Source organism: Trachinotus anak, unplaced genomic scaffold, assembly GCF_046630095.1.
Source record: "Trachinotus anak isolate AG129_WGS33_773 ecotype Australia unplaced genomic scaffold, CSIRO_AGI_Tana_v1 ptg000003l, whole genome shotgun sequence".
Lineage (NCBI taxonomy): Eukaryota > Metazoa > Chordata > Actinopteri > Carangiformes > Carangidae > Trachinotus > Trachinotus anak.
In genome coordinates this window covers 19,710,754-19,731,434 of record NW_027273854.1, presented here as the reverse complement: position 1 = coordinate 19,731,434, position 20,681 = coordinate 19,710,754, and the positions used below count along the sequence as shown (strand labels likewise).

General features: G+C 47.3%; 10 non-coding genes and 2 pseudogenes across 10 annotated transcripts; all 12 read left to right on the top strand.

Moving 5' to 3' along the window:
* The first annotated feature begins 4,365 nt into the window (after positions 1-4,365).
* Positions 4,366-4,548, top strand: LOC139619694 (U2 spliceosomal RNA). The gene has a single exon (XR_011690657.1). It is a non-coding gene; the product is annotated as a U2 spliceosomal RNA (small nuclear RNA).
* Positions 4,549-4,943: 395 nt separating this feature from the next.
* Positions 4,944-5,058, top strand: LOC139618852 (U5 spliceosomal RNA). Its single transcript, XR_011689860.1, has one exon. It is a non-coding gene; the product is annotated as a U5 spliceosomal RNA (small nuclear RNA).
* A 5,748-nt stretch (positions 5,059-10,806) lies between these two features.
* On the top strand, positions 10,807-10,981 carry LOC139619777 (U2 spliceosomal RNA; annotated as a pseudogene).
* A 399-nt stretch (positions 10,982-11,380) lies between these two features.
* LOC139619342 (U5 spliceosomal RNA) lies at positions 11,381-11,495 on the top strand. The gene has a single exon (XR_011690341.1). It is a non-coding gene; the product is annotated as a U5 spliceosomal RNA (small nuclear RNA).
* Positions 11,496-11,659: 164 nt separating this feature from the next.
* LOC139619512 (U2 spliceosomal RNA) lies at positions 11,660-11,851 on the top strand. Its single transcript, XR_011690505.1, has one exon. It is a non-coding gene; the product is annotated as a U2 spliceosomal RNA (small nuclear RNA).
* Positions 11,852-12,246: 395 nt separating this feature from the next.
* LOC139618851 (U5 spliceosomal RNA) lies at positions 12,247-12,361 on the top strand. The gene has a single exon (XR_011689859.1). It is a non-coding gene; the product is annotated as a U5 spliceosomal RNA (small nuclear RNA).
* A 164-nt stretch (positions 12,362-12,525) lies between these two features.
* Positions 12,526-12,717, top strand: LOC139619427 (U2 spliceosomal RNA). The gene has a single exon (XR_011690423.1). It is a non-coding gene; the product is annotated as a U2 spliceosomal RNA (small nuclear RNA).
* Positions 12,718-13,112: 395 nt separating this feature from the next.
* LOC139618850 (U5 spliceosomal RNA) lies at positions 13,113-13,227 on the top strand. The gene has a single exon (XR_011689858.1). It is a non-coding gene; the product is annotated as a U5 spliceosomal RNA (small nuclear RNA).
* Positions 13,228-18,974: 5,747 nt separating this feature from the next.
* Positions 18,975-19,149, top strand: LOC139619775 (U2 spliceosomal RNA; annotated as a pseudogene).
* A 399-nt stretch (positions 19,150-19,548) lies between these two features.
* On the top strand, positions 19,549-19,663 carry LOC139618849 (U5 spliceosomal RNA). The gene has a single exon (XR_011689856.1). It is a non-coding gene; the product is annotated as a U5 spliceosomal RNA (small nuclear RNA).
* A 164-nt stretch (positions 19,664-19,827) lies between these two features.
* On the top strand, positions 19,828-20,019 carry LOC139619426 (U2 spliceosomal RNA). Its single transcript, XR_011690422.1, has one exon. It is a non-coding gene; the product is annotated as a U2 spliceosomal RNA (small nuclear RNA).
* Positions 20,020-20,414: 395 nt separating this feature from the next.
* LOC139618847 (U5 spliceosomal RNA) lies at positions 20,415-20,529 on the top strand. The gene has a single exon (XR_011689854.1). It is a non-coding gene; the product is annotated as a U5 spliceosomal RNA (small nuclear RNA).
* The last annotated feature ends 152 nt before the right edge of the window (positions 20,530-20,681 follow it).

The following is a 20,681-nucleotide window of genomic DNA, read 5'->3' as shown; positions in this document are numbered from 1 at the left end:
ATGTGAGGCGGGAGAGGGGGAGGGGCCTGCAACAGCCCCATCAATGGAGAGTGGAGAGGAGGATGGGGAGATGCAGGAAGTGGGCGGAGCTAGTTCAGAAATGGAAGATTTTCAACCACCTGAAAATAGTGAGGATGCCCCCCTCCCCGATGCCCAGCAAACAAAGAGACTTGCATCGGAATTGTCCTCTGAGTCTCCTGTAGCCTCAGAGAAGAGGGGAAGAGTTGGGACTCTCTCAGACAGTTCATCTGTGGAGGAGCCCAGAGTCTTCCCCTCCAATTCACCAAATGAAGTCTCTTTTCTGACAGTAGCTCTACAATCAACCCCTAAGGACTCCAAGCTAAATGCAGCCTTGCGTCAAAGGCCAACCCCCAGAGTCCGACGGGGGAATGGAGCTCAACTCCCTCCTTCATCACCTGTTGAAGTGAAGGAGGAGCCCCGTTCACAAGAAATAGTCTAACTGCCTTTTTTTTGAAAAAAAAAAGATATTTTAGCATCTTAAACCTCTATTTAGTGTTTTTAAAATTTCATACCTGTTGTTTTTAATCATACTCATGACACTCACCTTCTCAACCATCAATGTGAGAAGTGTGAAGTCGAGAGTTAGAGCCCAGAGTGTTTTATCCTTTCTTAAATCTACAAAGTCAGATGTGTTTTTAATGCAGGAATGTGGCATACCGTTTTTAAAACACTACCGACAGTGGGAGGAGATGTGGCCACAGACATCGATATGGAGCGGATCAAACCAAAATAAGAACGATGGAGTGGCCATTTTAATAAAAAACCCTCAGGTTCTGGTGAAGGGTAGCACTGTGGTGAGAGACGGTAGGGCACTTTTAGCACACTTGACCTTTATGGGACAGGATTTTAACCTTCTCAATATTTATGGCTTTAACGACAAAAATGACAGGTATGACCTTTTAGAAGACCTGCAGTCCCACATGCTAGGGAGAGTGCCATTAGTTTTAGGAGGTGATTTTAACTGTATTTTAAGTCGAAAAGATAGAAAAAGAACAGGGGAAGATTTTAAAATTGACAAAACATCGGTTTTATTACAGGGCATATGCAGGGATTTTAAACTACAAGACTGTTTTAAAACCATGCATCCCAGAGAGGAGGGCTTCACCTGGTTCAGTGGTGATGGCACCAGAGCCTCTCGCATAGATTTTATTTTCACACGGGACTGCCCGCCGACCGATGCTAGATTGACCCCTGTTTTCTTTTCTGACCACCTGATGCTCTCCTGCACCCTTTCACTCTCTTCAGGTGTGACTTTTGGAAGTGGTCTGTGGAAACTCAACTGCTCCCTGCTTGAAGATCAACATCTAGTTCAGCAGTACAGGGAGCAGTACCGAGAGTGGCAGACCCTTCAAGACATGTACGATACACGAGCACACTGGTGGGAGATGGTGAAGGGAAAGACCCAGACTTTTTTCAGACAGGCAGGCAAAAAAAGAAAGGGCAAGGAGAACAGACGCATGATGGGACTGCAGAAGCGACTACAGCGCTATTTTAACCTCAACCAAAATGGAATGGATTTTAATGAAGAAATTACAGAAATCAAATCAGAGATGTCGGTTTTAGCTGAAATTAAAAGCAAGGGTGTCATTTTAAGGAGCAGGGAACGGGAAATAGAGGAGGGTGAGAAGTGCACCAGGTATTTTTTTAAGAAAATTGTTAGTAAAGGGGGGACCATTTTAAAACTAAAAAAGGAAAACGGGTGCATAACAGAGAATATCGAAGAAATTAAACAGATTGTGGAAAATTTTTACGTAGAATTGTATAAAGAAAAGCCCATTAGAATAGACACCATGAATGAAGTTTTAAAATCCATCGATAAAAAAGTAAAAGACAGTGTGCTTTTAACCCAAGATTTTACCATTCTAGAGTTAAATAAATGTTTGTCAAGTTTTAAAAAAGGGAAGTCCCCAGGACAGGATGGACTTCCCTTGGAATTTTATTTGACCTTTTGGGACATTTTAGCACCTGATTTGATCGATGTTTTTAAAGACTTTGAGCACCTAGACCGACTTCCTGACAGTTTTAGAGTAGGGATAGTGACTCTACTGCACAAAAACAAAGACAAGACCGACCTGATGAACTGGAGACCTATCGCACTTTTAAACCTTGATTGTAAACTTTTTAGCAAACTTTTAGCCTCACGTATGTCCTTGTTTTTAAAGGGGGTGATTCACCCGGATCAAGGCTGTGCCATCCCAGGGAGGAAGATCACCGACAGCCTGGTACTGATCCGAGACACCATCTGTTACGCGAGAGACAGAAACATCCGGCTAGTAGTCCTAAATTTAGATTTTGAGAAAGCCTTCGATCGGGTCTCGCACCAGTACCTTTTCAAGGTACTGCAAAAAATGGGGTTCCCAGAAAGGTTTCTAGCTTGGGTGGGATTGCTGTATCGGGACATTACCAGCAAATTTGTGATTAACGGGCATTTGACAAAAGCAGTCGATATTAACTGCGGTGTCCGTCAGGGTTGTCCGTTATCTGCCCTCCTATACATAACATGTATAGAACCGCTGGCACAGATCTTGAGAAGGGATCAACGAATCAATGGGTTGGGAGTACCGGGGAGCGGGGGACTGGACACCAAGTGTATTTTATACATGGACGACGTGAACATTTTATGCACCGACCTTTTATCCGTCAACAGGACGCTGGACTTGACTGACTGGTTTGGACAGGCTTCTGGGTCAAAGTTGAACAAAAACAAGACCCAAGCCCAATTTTATGGACCGTGGACAGCGACTGAGATGATAGGACTCCCTTTGACTGTGACCCAGACTGACCAAAAAATACTGGGGATCAAATTTGACAGGGAGGGAGAAGGAACAACAAATTGGCCAGACGTGGTAGGGAAAGTAAAACAAAGACTAGGATATTGGGGACTTAGAGGACTGACTATTGAAGGAAAGGTTTTAATCATCAAAGCGGTGATTTTACCTTTGCTTTTACTCATCAGTTCTGTTTTTATCCCACCTAGGAGAGTGCTTTTAGATCTGGAGCGAGCCATCTTTTATTTCCTGTGGGGCTCCAAGTGGGAGAGACTGAGGAGGGAGGTCATGAAAAGGCCAAAAGAGAAAGGAGGAAAAGGAGTGCCTGACCTGTACTTGTTTTTAGGAAGCCGATACACCGCACTACACCTCAAACAAGCCACAGACCCATCCGGAAACCCCAAAACTACAGCCATGACACGTTTCTGGATGGGATCGTACCTCAGACGATTGAAGATTTTACCTACAGATCTTAAAGTACCCGTGTCTTTTAGCCTGCCACCAGCCTATGCTTTTATCCTGACGTTTTTAAAGCATTTTAAACTGGAGCAGGAGGAGCTGCATATTTTAACCAACCACCGTTCTCTGATCTCTGTTGTGCAGGAGCAGGAGCCAGTGAGTCCAGTGCGCGGGCTCGCATTTGGCGAGCCCTCAACAGTTTGGCGCAACGTGAACCATTCCGCTCTTCCAAACAGACTCCGGGACCTGTCATGGATGGTGGCTCATGAGATTCTCCCAGTCAGGTCCGTCATGCACTCCCGGGGCATGTCAACACGCTCAACCTGCCCCCGACCCGGTTGTGGCGCGCCAGAGTCGGTGAGGCATTTGCTCTGGGAGTGCAGCGCTGCCGTAGACCAGTGGGCAATGGCCGGCTCCTTGCAATTCCCGTACTTGCCAGCAAGGGAGGTCCTTACAGCACAACTGGTGCTGTATGGGGTGAGCCAAAAAACACTGAAGAAAGATGACTTTGCCCAGATGTGGCTCACCCTAGCCGCCATCAAAGACGCCATATGGACCTCCAGAAACTTGCTGGTAAGGAAGCACATGCAGATCCCCCCCGTGGCTGTGATCCGGATGGCTGTAGGCGGCAGGCCTAGGACACAGCCACAAAGAAGCATCGCCTCTGTGCCCATTCGGACGAAGGAGCCGGAGCCACACATGAAAAGGTCAAAGCAGCGGCGGCCTGGCTCTCCGGGTGAGGCAGGTGGGAAGGAGCAACAGGGTGAGGATCTCCTCTGAGCACCACGACAGGATCCCGAGAGACCAAATGTTTGGGGGAGCGGAATGAGTGACCCTGGGTAGGGACTCACTCTGCTCCTGCACAAAATTAGAAAGAAGAGAAGTTTTAAACCAATGCACTCCCTTTTAAAGATTTGGGACACTCCATGGTTTTCATTTGTGAGATGGATTTTATGTTTGACAACATGTAAAACCCCTTGAAATATTTGTTTTTAATGTTTTAAAAAAAAACAAACAATGGTTTTACAACTATTTATCAAATTGTTGTGATTATAATGTACCCTTTGTATCTCAAGATGTAAACCTTCTTTGAAAAAAACTTGAAATGAGTGTCAATAAATCTTTTCGAAAGAAAAAAAAAAAAAATCTGTTCTTATCAGTTTAATATCTGATATGTCCTCTACCCGAGGACAAACATATTAAACGGATTTTTAGAACTGGGAGCTGAAAAAGGGGCTTGCTCCGTTCACTCCACGCATCGACCTGGCATTGCAGTGCCGCCGGGAACGGTGCACCCTTCTCTGGCCGTGTGGAAAAGCAAGCAAGCAAGCAAGCAAGCAAACAATGACGCAAACGTACAGTTTCAAATGCCCCTCTGGCAGTGGCTGGAGGAAGGTGAGTCAACCTGCCCCACAGCTGATATCCCTCACGCGCCCTGGAAGGGCTGCTAGCCTCCAATCAACCCCGCATTTTCCCTGTATTTTGGTCCCCGGGGGCCTGCAAGCGCCTGATAACTTGAGAAATTTGTGGGGATTGCATGTTGAGGCCCAGACACTTTTCTCCACAGCCCGATTGGCTAGAGCCCGTGACAACATGGGGAGGGGGCGGGGATTTGGCAAGCTAAGAGAAGGCTACCGTGAGGGCGGTGACTGGGACCAATGGGGTCCTCGGCCGCTCTTGAGGAGAGGCCTGTACTGACTCTGGTTTCTCTTCATCACGCACAAGTCTTTCGCCTTTTACTAAAGACTTCCGTGGAGAGGAACACCAATGAGTTTAAGCTATTTTTGGCAGGCTCTGCCGTATGGCTGAGCCCTTTGAGTTTGTGAAAAGTCAAACAGCTGTCGAGGTCAGGAATGGGGAGGTGGGCGGAGGTGGTGAAAAGCAGCCATTGCTCCGCTCATGTCAAAAGCAGCCAACCGCGACCAGCGAGATTTGTGCCAAGAGCCTGGCTGGAACGCCAGACACTTTGGGCCCATCGCTTCTCGGCCTTTTGGCTAAGACTGCGGTCGCCTCCTTTTGATGGTTAAATTCTTGCCTGTTGTGGCTCTGAGTTAAACCAGCTCTTGGGAGGAAATTGTCTACATTCCTTGTTTAAAGTTGTGCAACTTTTCTGTAGTTGCATATCTTAAACAAATAGGAATTCATTGGCCCAGAGAATCTCTTACCTGAGCTCTGCCGGATTCAACACCTTGTCCAGGCCAAAACTTGAAAAGGTAAGTACGTTTTTAGATTTTTTTCCTTTTTTATATTTTTAATTGTATTTACTTATTTATTGTTCATTGTTTTTTTGTCCATTGTAAGTTTTTTACTGATTTTAGATCCTTTTAGCTTGTGGTGCCTCCACCATGTCGGCCACCCATGCCAACATGCGGAGGCACCACAGCGTCCGTTTTAAGTTTAAAGAAAAGGATGGAAAGCTCCTGGAGATGTCAAGGCTAGATTTCTCCAGGAAGCTAATCCAACAGGCTTTGAAATTCACAGCAAACGATTTGAATTGTATTTTGACCCTACCATTAAACAAAGGTTTTGATGTAAGCTTCCAGTCTGCGGCTATCTTGAGAGAATTTTGGACAAGATTTGAGTCTGTGAAACCCCAGTTTTCTGCATTTGTTGTTGAAAAACTGACTGATAATGCATTGAAAACAGTCATTGTCAGAATGTTTAATGAGACAGTGAATGCAGAAGACATTTGTATATGGCTGGGGAGATACTGCACTGTTAAAGGCCAGGCTACCAAAGTGAGAGATGAGGACGGCATCTGGAATTGCGCTTGGAGGGTCCCCATTCAACAATGGCAGGACCCCCAGGGCTTCCAAGGCCTGAAACATCTGCCGTCAATGATAGTTCTGGGTGAAAACAGGGGCTACATCCACTACCAAGGTCAGCCCAAGCTCTGCCGCAAGTGTGGTGAGCATGGGCACCTGGTAGAAGCGTGCACAAAAACCTTTTGCGGAAAGTGTAGAGAAATTGGGCACACTTTTGAGGAGTGCACCAATGGCAGGAAGTGCAACCTTTGTGGAGAAACAAATCATCTCTTCAGAGCTTGCCCCAAATCGTTTGCCAACAAACTAAAGGCAGCAAAAGCCAATGAACAAAATGGAGGACAAAAAGAAAAAGAGCAGGTTGAAGAGGCTGGGCAGGAAAATTCAAATCTCCCGCCAGATACTGTGATTGGAGAGGAGGGATCATGTGAGGCGGGAGAGGGGGAGGGGCCTGCAACAGCCCCATCAATGGAGAGTGGAGAGGAGGATGGGGAGATGCAGGAAGTGGGCGGAGCTAGTTCAGAAATGGAAGATTTTCAACCACCTGAAAATAGTGAGGATGCCCCCCTCCCCGATGCCCAGCAAACAAAGAGACTTGCATCGGAATTGTCCTCTGAGTCTCCTGTAGCCTCAGAGAAGAGGGGAAGAGTTGGGACTCTCTCAGACAGTTCATCTGTGGAGGAGCCCAGAGTCTTCCCCTCCAATTCACCAAATGAAGTCTCTTTTCTGACAGTAGCTCTACAATCAACCCCTAAGGACTCCAAGCTAAATGCAGCCTTGCGTCAAAGGCCAACCCCCAGAGTCCGACGGGGGAATGGAGCTCAACTCCCTCCTTCATCACCTGTTGAAGTGAAGGAGGAGCCCCGTTCACAAGAAATAGTCTAACTGCCTTTTTTTAAAAAAAAAAAAAGATATTTTAGCATCTTAAACCTCTATTTAGTGTTTTTAAAATTTCATACCTGTTGTTTTTAATCATACTCATGACACTCACCTTCTCAACCATCAATGTGAGAAGTGTGAAGTCGAGAGTTAGAGCCCAGAGTGTTTTATCCTTTCTTAAATCTACAAAGTCAGATGTGTTTTTAATGCAGGAATGTGGCATACCGTTTTTAAAACACTACCGACAGTGGGAGGAGATGTGGCCACAGACATCGATATGGAGCGGATCAAACCAAAATAAGAACGATGGAGTGGCCATTTTAATAAAAAACCCTCAGGTTCTGGTGAAGGGTAGCACTGTGGTGAGAGACGGTAGGGCACTTTTAGCACACTTGACCTTTATGGGACAGGATTTTAACCTTCTCAATATTTATGGCTTTAACGACAAAAATGACAGGTATGACCTTTTAGAAGACCTGCAGTCCCACATGCTAGGGAGAGTGCCATTAGTTTTAGGAGGTGATTTTAACTGTATTTTAAGTCGAAAAGATAGAAAAAGAACAGGGGAAGATTTTAAAATTGACAAAACATCGGTTTTATTACAGGGCATATGCAGGGATTTTAAACTACAAGACTGTTTTAAAACCATGCATCCCAGAGAGGAGGGCTTCACCTGGTTCAGTGGTGATGGCACCAGAGCCTCTCGCATAGATTTTATTTTCACACGGGACTGCCCGCCGACCGATGCTAGATTGACCCCTGTTTTCTTTTCTGACCACCTGATGCTCTCCTGCACCCTTTCACTCTCTTCAGGTGTGACTTTTGGAAGTGGTCTGTGGAAACTCAACTGCTCCCTGCTTGAAGATCAACATCTAGTTCAGCAGTACAGGGAGCAGTACCGAGAGTGGCAGACCCTTCAAGACATGTACGATACACGAGCACACTGGTGGGAGATGGTGAAGGGAAAGACCCAGACTTTTTTCAGACAGGCAGGCAAAAAAAGAAAGGGCAAGGAGAACAGACGCATGATGGGACTGCAGAAGCGACTACAGCGCTATTTTAACCTCAACCAAAATGGAATGGATTTTAATGAAGAAATTAGAGAAATCAAATCAGAGATGTCGGTTTTAGCTGAAATTAAAAGCAAGGGTGTCATTTTAAGGAGCAGGGAACGGGAAATAGAGGAGGGTGAGAAGTGCACCAGGTATTTTTTTAAGAAAATTGTTAGTAAAGGGGGGACCATTTTAAAACTAAAAAAGGAAAACGGGTGCATAACAGAGAATATCGAAGAAATTAAACAGATTGTGGAAAATTTTTACGTAGAATTGTATAAAGAAAAGCCCATTAGAATAGACACCATGAATGAAGTTTTAAAATCCATCGATAAAAAAGTAAAAGACAGTGTGCTTTTAACCCAAGATTTTACCATTCTAGAGTTAAATAAATGTTTGTCAAGTTTTAAAAAAGGGAAGTCCCCAGGACAGGATGGACTTCCCTTGGAATTTTATTTGACCTTTTGGGACATTTTAGCACCTGATTTGATCGATGTTTTTAAAGACTTTGAGCACCTAGACCGACTTCCTGACAGTTTTAGAGTAGGGATAGTGACTCTACTGCACAAAAACAAAGACAAGACCGACCTGATGAACTGGAGACCTATCGCACTTTTAAACCTTGATTGTAAACTTTTTAGCAAACTTTTAGCCTCACGTATGTCCTTGTTTTTAAAGGGGGTGATTCACCCGGATCAAGGCTGTGCCATCCCAGGGAGGAAGATCACCGACAGCCTGGTACTGATCCGAGACACCATCTGTTACGCGAGAGACAGAAACATCCGGCTAGTAGTCCTAAATTTAGATTTTGAGAAAGCCTTCGATCGGGTCTCGCACCAGTACCTTTTCAAGGTACTGCAAAAAATGGGGTTCCCAGAAAGGTTTCTAGCTTGGGTGGGATTGCTGTATCGGGACATTACCAGCAAATTTGTGATTAACGGGCATTTGACAAAAGCAGTCGATATTAACTGCGGTGTCCGTCAGGGTTGTCCGTTATCTGCCCTCCTATACATAACATGTATAGAACCGCTGGCACAGATCTTGAGAAGGGATCAACGAATCAATGGGTTGGGAGTACCGGGGAGCGGGGGACTGGACACCAAGTGTATTTTATACATGGACGACGTGAACATTTTATGCACCGACCTTTTATCCGTCAACAGGACGCTGGACTTGACTGACTGGTTTGGACAGGCTTCTGGGTCAAAGTTGAACAAAAACAAGACCCAAGCCCAATTTTATGGACCGTGGACAGCGACTGAGATGACAGGACTCCCTTTGACTGTGACCCAGACTGACCAAAAAATACTGGGGATCAAATTTGACAGGGAGGGAGAAGGAACAACAAATTGGCCAGACGTGGTAGGGAAAGTAAAACAAAGACTAGGATATTGGGGACTTAGAGGACTGACTATTGAAGGAAAGGTTTTAATCATCAAAGCGGTGATTTTACCTTTGCTTTTACTCATCAGTTCTGTTTTTATCCCACCTAGGAGAGTGCTTTTAGATCTGGAGCGAGCCATCTTTTATTTCCTGTGGGGCTCCAAGTGGGAGAGACTGAGGAGGGAGGTCATGAAAAGGCCAAAAGAGAAAGGAGGAAAAGGAGTGCCTGACCTGTACTTGTTTTTAGGAAGCCGATACACCGCACTACACCTCAAACAAGCCACAGACCCATCCGGAAACCCCAAAACTACAGCCATGACACGTTTCTGGATGGGATCGTACCTCAGACGATTGAAGATTTTACCTACAGATCTTAAAGTACCCGTGTCTTTTAGCCTGCCACCAGCCTATGCTTTTATCCCGACGTTTTTAAAGCATTTTAAACTGGAGCAGGAGGAGCTGCATATTTTAACCAACCACCGTTCTCTGATCTCTGTTGTGCAGGAGCAGGAGCCAGTGAGTCCAGTGCGCGGGCTCGCATTTGGCGAGCCCTCAACAGTTTGGCGCAACGTGAACCATTCCGCTCTTCCAAACAGACTCCGGGACCTGTCATGGATGGTGGCTCATGAGATTCTCCCAGTCAGGTCCGTCATGCACTCCCGGGGCATGTCAACACGCTCAACCTGCCCCCGACCCGGTTGTGGCGCGCCAGAGTCGGTGAGGCATTTGCTCTGGGAGTGCAGCGCTGCCGTAGACCAGTGGGCAATGGCCGGCTCCTTGCAATTCCCGTACTTGCCAGCAAGGGAGGTCCTTACAGCACAACTGGTGCTGTATGGGGTGAGCCAAAAAACACTGAAGAACGATGACTTTGCCCAGATGTGGCTCACCCTAGCCGCCATCAAAGACGCCATATGGACCTCCAGAAACTTGCTGGTAAGGAAGCACATGCAGATCCCCCCCGTGGCTGTGATCCGGATGGCTGTAGGCGGCAGGCCTAGGACACAGCCACAAAGAAGCATCGCCTCTGTGCCCATTCGGACGAAGGAGCCGGAGCCACACATGAAAAGGTCAAAGCAGCGGCGGCCTGGCTCTCCGGGTGAGGCAGGTGGGAAGGAGCAACAGGGTGAGGATCTCCTCTGAGCACCACGACAGGATCCCGAGAGACCAAATGTTTGGGGGAGCGGAATGAGTGACCCTGGGTAGGGACTCACTCTGCTCCTGCACAAAATTAGAAAGAAGAGAAGTTTTAAACCAATGCACTCCCTTTTAAAGATTTGGGACACTCCATGGTTTTCATTTGTGAGATGGATTTTATGTTTGACAACATGTAAAACCCCTTGAAATATTTGTTTTTAATGTTTTAAAAAAAAAAACAAACAAACAATGGTTTTACAACTATTTATCATATTGTTGTGATTATAATGTACCCTTTGTATCTCAAGATGTAAACCTTCTTTGAAAAAACTTGAAATGAGTGTCAATAAATCTTTTCGAAAGAAAAAATCTGTTCTTATCAGTTTAATATCTGATATGTCCTCTACCCGAGGACAAACATATTAAACGGATTTTTAGAACTGGGAGCTGAAAAAGGGGCTTGCTCCGTTCACTCCACGCATCGACCTGGCATTGCAGTGCCGCCGGGAACGGTGCACCCTTCTCTGGCCGTGTGGAAAAGCAAGCAAGCAAGCAAGCAAACAAGCAAGCAATGACGCAAACGTACAGTTTCAAATGCCCCTCTGGCAGTGGCTGGAGGAAGGTGAGTCAACCTGCCCCACAGCTGATATCCCTCACGCGCCCTGGAAGGGCTGCTAGCCTCCAATCAACCCCGCATTTTCCCTGTATTTTGGTCCCCGGGGGCCTGCAAGCGCCTGATAACTTGAGAAATTTGTGGGGATTGCATGTTGAGGCCCAGACACTTTTCTCCACAGCCCGATTGGCTAGAGCCCGTGACAACATGGGGAGGGGGCGGGGATTTGGCAAGCTAAGAGAAGGCTACCGTGAGGGCGGTGACTGGGACCAATGGGGTCCTCGGCCGCTCTTGAGGAGAGGCCTGTACTGACTCTGGTTTCTCTTCATCACGCACAAGTCTTTCGCCTTTTACTAAAGATTTCCGTGGAGAGGAACACCAATGAGTTTAAGCTATTTTTGGCAGGCTCTGCCGTATGGCTGAGCCCTTTGAGTTTGTGAAAAGTCAAACAGCTGTCGAGGTCAGGAATGGGGAGGTGGGCGGAGGTGGTGAAAAGCAGCCATTGCTCCGCTCATGTCAAAAGCAGCCAACCGCGACCAGCGAGATTTGTGCCAAGAGCCTGGCTGGAACGCCAGACACTTTGGGCCCATCGCTTCTCGGCCTTTTGGCTAAGATCAAGTGTAGTATCTGTTCTTATCAGTTTAATATCTGATATGTCCTCTACCCGAGGACAAACATATTAAACGGATTTTTAGAACTGGGAGCTGAAAAAGGGGCTTGCCCCGTTCACTCCACGCATCGACCTGGCATTGCAGTGCCGCCGGGAACGGTGCACCCTTCTCTGGCCGTGTGGAAAAGCAAGCAAGCAAGCAAGCAAGCAAGCAATGACGCAAACGTACAGTTTCAAATGCCCCTCTGGCAGTGGCTGGAGGAAGGTGAGTCAACCTGCCCCACAGCTGATATCCCTCACGCGCCCTGGAAGGGCTGCTAGCCTCCAATCAACCCCGCATTTTCCCTGTATTTTGGTCCCCGGGGGCCTGCAAGCGCCTGATAACTTGAGAAATTTGTGGGGATTGCATGTTGAGGCCCAGACACTTTTCTCCACAGCCCGATTGGCTAGAGCCCGTGACAACATGGGGAGGGGGCGGGGATTTGGCAAGCTAAGAGAAGGCTACCGTGAGGGCGGTGACTGGGACCAATGGGGTCCTCGGCCGCTCTTGAGGAGAGGCCTGTACTGACTCTGGTTTCTCTTCATCACGCACAAGTCTTTCGCCTTTTACTAAAGACTTCCGTGGAGAGGAACACCAATGAGTTTAAGCTATTTTTGGCAGGCTCTGCCGTATGGCTGAGCCCTTTGAGTTTGTGAAAAGTCAAACAGCTGTCGAGGTCAGGAATGGGGAGGTGGGCGGAGGTGGTGAAAAGCAGCCATTGCTCCGCTCATGTCAAAAGCAGCCAACCGCGACCAGCGAGATTTGTGCCAAGAGCCTGGCTGGAACGCCAGACACTTTGGGCCCATCGCTTCTCGGCCTTTTGGCTAAGATCAAGTGTAGTATCTGTTCTTATCAGTTTAATATCTGATATGTCCTCTACCCGAGGACAAACATATTAAACGGATTTTTAGAACTGGGAGCTGAAAAAGGGGCTTGCTCCGTTCACTCCACGCATCGACCTGGCATTGCAGTGCCGCCGGGAACGGTGCACCCTTCTCTGGCCGTGTGGAAAAGCAAGCAAGCAAGCAAGCAAGCAAACAATGACGCAAACGTACAGTTTCAAATGCCCCTCTGGCAGTGGCTGGAGGAAGGTGAGTCAACCTGCCCCACAGCTGATATCCCTCACGCGCCCTGGAAGGGCTGCTAGCCTCCAATCAACCCCGCATTTTCCCTGTATTTTGGTCCCCGGGGGCCTGCAAGCGCCTGATAACTTGAGAAATTTGTGGGGATTGCATGTTGAGGCCCAGACACTTTTCTCCACAGCCCGATTGGCTAGAGCCCGTGACAACATGGGGAGGGGGCGGGGATTTGGCAAGCTAAGAGAAGGCTACCGTGAGGGCGGTGACTGGGACCAATGGGGTCCTCGGCCGCTCTTGAGGAGAGGCCTGTACTGACTCTGGTTTCTCTTCATCACGCACAAGTCTTTCGCCTTTTACTAAAGACTTCCGTGGAGAGGAACACCAATGAGTTTAAGCTATTTTTGGCAGGCTCTGCCGTATGGCTGAGCCCCTTGAGTTTGTGAAAAGTCAAACAGCTGTCGAGGTCAGGAATGGGGAGGTGGGCGGAGGTGGTGAAAAGCAGCCATTGCTCCGCTCATGTCAAAAGCAGCCAACCGCGACCAGCGAGATTTGTGCCAAGAGCCTGGCTGGAACGCCAGACACTTTGGGCCCATCGCTTCTCGGCCTTTTGGCTAAGACTGCGGTCGCCTCCTTTTGATGGTTAAATTCTTGCCTGTTGTGGCTCTGAGTTAAACCAGCTCTTGGGAGGAAATTGTCTACATTCCTTGTTTAAAGTTGTGCAACTTTTCTGTAGTTGCATATCTTAAACAAATAGGAATTCATTGGCCCAGAGAATCTCTTACCTGCGCTCTGCCGGATTCAACACCTTGTCCAGGCCAAAACTTGAAAAGGTAAGTACGTTTTTAGATTTTTTTCCTTTTTATATTTTTAATTGTATTTACTTATTTATTGTTCATTGTTTTTTTTGTCCATTGTAAGTTTTTTACTGATTTTAGATCCTTTTAGCTTGTGGTGCCTCCACCATGTCGGCCACCCATGCCAACATGCGGAGGCACCACAGCGTCCGTTTTAAGTTTAAAGAAAAGGATGGAAAGCTCCTGGAGATGTCAAGGCTAGATTTCTCCAGGAAGCTAATCCAACAGGCTTTGAAATTCACAGCAAACGATTTGAATTGTATTTTGACCCTACCATTAAACAAAGGTTTTGATGTAAGCTTCCAGTCTGCGGCTATCTTGAGAGAATTTTGGACAAGATTTGAGTCTGTGAAACCCCAGTTTTCTGCATTTGTTGTTGAAAAACTGACTGATAATGCATTGAAAACAGTCATTGTCAGAATGTTTAATGAGACAGTGAATGCAGAAGACATTTGTATATGGCTGGGGAGATACTGCACTGTTAAAGGCCAGGCTACCAAAGTGAGAGATGAGGACGGCATCTGGAATTGCGCTTGGAGGGTCCCCATTCAACAATGGCAGGACCCCCAGGGCTTCCAAGGCCTGAAACATCTGCCGTCAATGATAGTTCTGGGTGAAAACAGGGGCTACATCCACTACCAAGGTCAGCCCAAGCTCTGCCGCAAGTGTGGTGAGCATGGGCACCTGGTAGAAGCGTGCACAAAAACCTTTTGCGGAAAGTGTAGAGAAATTGGGCACACTTTTGAGGAGTGCACCAATGGCAGGAAGTGCAACCTTTGTGGAGAAACAAATCATCTCTTCAGAGCTTGCCCCAAATCGTTTGCCAACAAACTAAAGGCAGCAAAAGCCAATGAACAAAATGGAGGACAAAAAGAAAAAGAGCAGGTTGAAGAGGCTGGGCAGGAAAATTCAAATCTCCCGCCAGATACTGTGATTGGAGAGGAGGGATCATGTGAGGCGGGAGAGGGGGAGGGGCCTGCAACAGCCCCATCAATGGAGAGTGGAGAGGAGGATGGGGAGATGCAGGAAGTGGGCGGAGCTAGTTCAGAAATGGAAGATTTTCAACCACCTGAAAATAGTGAGGATGCCCCCCTCCCCGATGCCCAGCAAACAAAGAGACTTGCATCGGAATTGTCCTCTGAGTCTCCTGTAGCCTCAGAGAAGAGGGGAAGAGTTGGGACTCTCTCAGACAGTTCATCTGTGGAGGAGCCCAGAGTCTTCCCCTCCAATTCACCAAATGAAGTCTCTTTTCTGACAGTAGCTCTACAATCAACCCCTAAGGACTCCAAGCTAAATGCAGCCTTGCGTCAAAGGCCAACCCCCAGAGTCCGACGGGGGAATGGAGCTCAACTCCCTCCTTCATCACCTGTTGAAGTGAAGGAGGAGCCCCGTTCACAAGAAATAGTCTAACTGCCTTTTTTTTTAAAAAAAAAAGATATTTTAGCATCTTAAACCTCTATTTAGTGTTTTTAAAATTTCATACCTGTTGTTTTTAATCATACTCATGACACTCACCTTCTCAACCATCAATGTGAGAAGTGTGAAGTCGAGAGTTAGAGCCCAGAGTGTTTTATCCTTTCTTAAATCTACAAAGTCAGATGTGTTTTTAATGCAGGAATGTGGCATACCGTTTTTAAAACACTACCGACAGTGGGAGGAGATGTGGCCACAGACATCGATATGGAGCGGATCAAACCAAAATAAGAACGATGGAGTGGCCATTTTAATAAAAAACCCTCAGGTTCTGGTGAAGGGTAGCACTGTGGTGAGAGACGGTAGGGCACTTTTAGCACACTTGACCTTTATGGGACAGGATTTTAACCTTCTCAATATTTATGGCTTTAACGACAAAAATGACAGGTATGACCTTTTAGAAGACCTGCAGTCCCACATGCTAGGGAGAGTGCCATTAGTTTTAGGAGGTGATTTTAACTGTATTTTAAGTCGAAAAGATAGAAAAAGAACAGGGGAAGATTTTAAAATTGACAAAACATCGGTTTTATTACAGGGCATATGCAGGGATTTTAAACTACAAGACTGTTTTAAAACCATGCATCCCAGAGAGGAGGGCTTCACCTGGTTCAGTGGTGATGGCACCAGAGCCTCTCGCATAGATTTTATTTTCACACGGGACTGCCCGCCGACCGATGCTAGATTGACCCCTGTTTTCTTTTCTGACCACCTGATGCTCTCCTGCACCCTTTCACTCTCTTCAGGTGTGACTTTTGGAAGTGGTCTGTGGAAACTCAACTGCTCCCTGCTTGAAGATCAACATCTAGTTCAGCAGTACAGGGAGCAGTACTGAGAGTGGCAGACCCTTCAAGACATGTACGATACACGAGCACACTGGTGGGAGATGGTGAAGGGAAAGACCCAGACTTTTTTCAGACAGGCAGGCAAAAAAAGAAAGGGCAAGGAGAACAGACGCATGATGGGACTGCAGAAGCGACTACAGCGCTATTTTAACCTCAACCAAAATGGAATGGATTTTAATGAAGAAATTAGAGAAATCAAATCAGAGATGTCGGTTTTAGCTGAAATTAAAAGCAAGGGTGTCATTTTAAGGAGCAGGGAACGGGAAATAGAGGAGGGTGAGAAGTGCACCAGGTATTTTTTTAAGAAAATTGTTAGTAAAGGGGGGACCATTTTAAAACTAAAAAAGGAAAACGGGTGCATAACAGAGAATATCGAAGAAATTAAACAGATTGTGGAAAATTTTTACGTAGAATTGTATAAAGAAAAGCCCATTAGAATAGACACCATGAATGAAGTTTTAAAATCCATCGATAAAAAAGTAAAAGACAGTGTGCTTTTAACCCAAGATTTTACCATTCTAGAGTTAAATAAATGTTTGTCAAGTTTTAAAAAAGGGAAGTCCCCAGGACAGGATGGACTTCCCTTGGAATTTTATTTGACCTTTTGGGACATTTTAGCACCTGATTTGATCGATGTTTTTAAAGACTTTGAGCACCTAGACCGACTTCCTGACAGTTTTAGAGTAGGGATAGTGACTCTACTGCACAAAAACAAAGACAAGACCGACCTGATGAACTGGAGACCTATCGCACTTTTAAACCTTGATTGTAAACTTTTTAGCAAACTTTTAGCCTCACGTATGTCCTTGTTTTTAAAGGGGGTGATTCACCCGGATCAAGGCTGTGCCATCCCAGGGAGGAAGATCACCGACAGCCTGGTACTGATCCGAGACACCACCTGTTACGCGAGAGACAGAAACATCCGGCTAGTAGTCCTAAATTTAGATTTTGAGAAAGCCTTCGATCGGGTCTCGCACCAGTACCTTTTCAAGGTACTGCAAAAAATGGGGTTCCCAGAAAGGTTTCTAGCTTGGGTGGGATTGCTGTATCGGGACATTACCAGCAAATTTGTGATTAACGGGCATTTGACAAAAGCAGTCGATATTAACTGCGGTGTCCGTCAGGGTTGTCCGTTATCTGCCCTCCTATACATAACATGTATAGAACCGCTGGCACAGATCTTGAGAAGGGATCAACGAATCAATGGGTTGGGAGTACCGGGGAGCGGGGGACTGGACACCAAGTGTATTTTATACATGGACGACGTGAACATTTTATGCACCGACCTTTTATCCGTCAACAGGACGCTGGACTTGACTGACTGGTTTGGACAGGCTTCTGGGTCAAAGTTGAACAAAAACAAGACCCAAGCCCAATTTTATGGACCGTGGACAGCGACTGAGATGACAGGACTCCCTTTGACTGTGACCCAGACTGACCAAAAAATACTGGGGATCAAATTTGACAGGGAGGGAGAAGGAACAACAAATTGGCCAGACGTGGTAGGGAAAGTAAAACAAAGACTAGGATATTGGGGACTTAGAGGACTGACTATTGAAGGAAAGGTTTTAATCATCAAAGCGGTGATTTTACCTTTGCTTTTACTCATCAGTTCTGTTTTTATCCCACCTAGGAGAGTGCTTTTAGATCTGGAGCGAGCCATCTTTTATTTCCTGTGGGGCTCCAAGTGGGAGAGACTGAGGAGGGAGGTCATGAAAAGGCCAAAAGAGAAAGGAGGAAAAGGAGTGCCTGACCTGTACTTGTTTTTAGGAAGCCGATACACCGCACTACACCTCAAACAAGCCACAGACCCATCCGGAAACCCCAAAACTACAGCCATGACACGTTTCTGGATGGGATCGTACCTCAGACGATTGAAGATTTTACCTACAGATCTTAAAGTACCCGTGTCTTTTAGCCTGCCACCAGCCTATGCTTTTATCCCGACGTTTTTAAAGCATTTTAAACTGGAGCAGGAGGAGCTGCATATTTTAACCAACCACCGTTCTCTGATCTCTGTTGTGCAGGAGCAGGAGCCAGTGAGTCCAGTGCGCGGGCTCGCATTTGGCGAGCCCTCAACAGTTTGGCGCAACGTGAACCATTCCGCTCTTCCAAACAGACTCCGGGACCTGTCATGGATGGTGGCTCATGAGATTCTCCCAGTCAGGTCCGTCATGCACTCCCGGGGCATGTCAACACGCTCAACCTGCCCCCGACCCGGTTGTGGCGCGCCAGAGTCGGTGAGGCATTTGCTCTGGGAGTGCAGCGCTGCCGTAGACCAGTGGGCAATGGCCGGCTCCTTGCAATTCCCGTACTTGCCAGCAAGGGAGGTCCTTACAGCACAACTGGTGCTGTATGGGGTGAGCCAAAAAACACTGAAGAACGATGACTTTGCCCAGATGTGGCTCACCCTAGCCGCCATCAAAGACGCCATATGGACCTCCAGAAACTTGCTGGTAAGGAAGCACATGCAGATCCCCCCCGTGGCTGTGATCCGGATGGCTGTAGGCGGCAGGCCTAGGACACAGCCACAAAGAAGCATCGCCTCTGTGCCCATTCGGACGAAGGAGCCGGAGCCACACATGAAAAGGTCAAAGCAGCGGCGGCCTGGCTCTCCGGGTGAGGCAGGTGGGAAGGAGCAACAGGGTGAGGATCTCCTCTGAGCACCACGACAGGATCCCGAGAGACCAAATGTTTGGGGGAGCGGAATGAGTGACCCTGGGTAGGGACTCACTCTGCTCCTGCACAAAATTAGAAAGAAGAGAAGTTTTAAACCAATGCACTCCCTTTTAAAGATTTGGGACACTCCATGGTTTTCATTTGTGAGATGGATTTTATGTTTGACAACATGTAAAACCCCTTGAAATATTTGTTTTTAATGTTTTAAAAAAACAAACAAACAAACAATGGTTTTACAACTATTTATCATATTGTTGTGATTATAATGTACCCTTTGTATCTCAAGATGTAAACCTTCTTTGAAAAAACTTGAAATGAGTGTCAATAAATCTTTTCGAAAGAAAAAATCTGTTCTTATCAGTTTAATATCTGATATGTCCTCTACCCGAGGACAAACATATTAAACGGATTTTTAGAACTGGGAGCTGAAAAAGGGGCTTGCTCCGTTCACTCCACGCATCGACCTGGCATTGCAGTGCCGCCGGGAACGGTGCACCCTTCTCTGGCCGTGTGGAAAAGCAAGCAAGCAAGCAAGCAAGCAAGCAAACAATGACGCAAACGTACAGTTTCAAATGCCCCTCTGGCAGTGGCTGGAGGAAGGTGAGTCAACCTGCCCCACAGCTGATATCCCTCACGCGCCCTGGAAGGGCTGCTAGCCTCCAATCAACCCCGCATTTTCCCTGTATTTTGGTCCCCGGGGGCCTGCAAGCGCCTGATAACTTGAGAAATTTGTGGGGATTGCATGTTGAGGCCCAGACACTTTTCTCCACAGCCCGATTGGCTAGAGCCCGTGACAACATGGGGAGGGGGCGGGGATTTGGCAAGCTAAGAGAAGGCTACCGTGAGGGCGGTGACTGGGACCAATGGGGTCCTCGGCCGCTCTTGAGGAGAGGCCTGTACTGACTCTGGTTTCTCTTCATCACGCACAAGTCTTTCGCCTTTTACTAAAGACTTCCGTGGAGAGGAACACCAATGAGTTTAAGCTATTTTTGGCAGGCTCTGCCGTATGGCTGAGCCCTTTGAGTTTGTGAAAAGTCAAACAGCTGTCGAGGTCAGGAATGGGGAGGTGGGCGGAGGTGGTGAAAAGCAGCCATTGCTCCGCTCATGTCAAAAGCAGCCAACCGCGACCAGCGAGATTTGTGCCAAGAGCCTGGCTGGAACGCCAGACACTTTGGGCCCATCGCTTCTCGGCCTTTTGGCTAAGATCAAGTGTAGTATCTGTTCTTATCAGTTTAATATCTGATATGTCCTCTACCCGAGGACAAACATATTAAACGGATTTTTAGAACTGGGAGCTGAAAAAGGGGCTTGCTCCGTTCACTCCACGCATCGACCTGGCATTGCAGTGCCGCCGGGAACGGTGCACCCTTCTCTGGCCGCGTGGAAAAGCAAGCAAGCAAGCAAGCAAGCAAACAATGACGCAAACGTACAGTTTCAAATGCCCCTCTGGCAGTGGCTGGAGGAAGGTGAGTCAACCTGCCCCACAGCTGATATCCCTCACGCGCCCTGGAAGGGCTGCTAGCCTCCAATCAACCCCGCATTTTCCCTGTATTTTGGTCCCCGGGGGCCTGCAAGCGCCTGATAACTTGAGAAATTTGTGGGGATTGCATGTTGAGGCCCAGACACTTTTCTCCACAGCCCGATTGGCTAGAGCCCGTGACAACATGGGGAGGGGGCGGGGATTTGGCAAGCTAAGAGAAGGCTACCGTGAGGGCGGTGACTGGGACCAATGGGGTCCTCGGCCGCTCTTGAGGAGAGGCCTGTACTGACTCTGGTTTCTCTTCATCACGCACAAGTCTTTCGCCTTTTACTAAAGACTTCCGTGGAGAGGAACACCAATGAGTTTAAGCTATTTTTGGCAGGCTCTGCCGTATGGCTGAGCCCTTTGAGTTTGTGAAAAGTCAAACAGCTGTCGAGGTCAGGAATGGGGAGGTGGGCGGAGGTGGTGAAAAGCAGCCATTGCTCCGCTCATGTCAAAAGCAGCCAACCGCGACCAGCGAGATTTGTGCCAAGAGCCTGGCTGGAACGCCAGA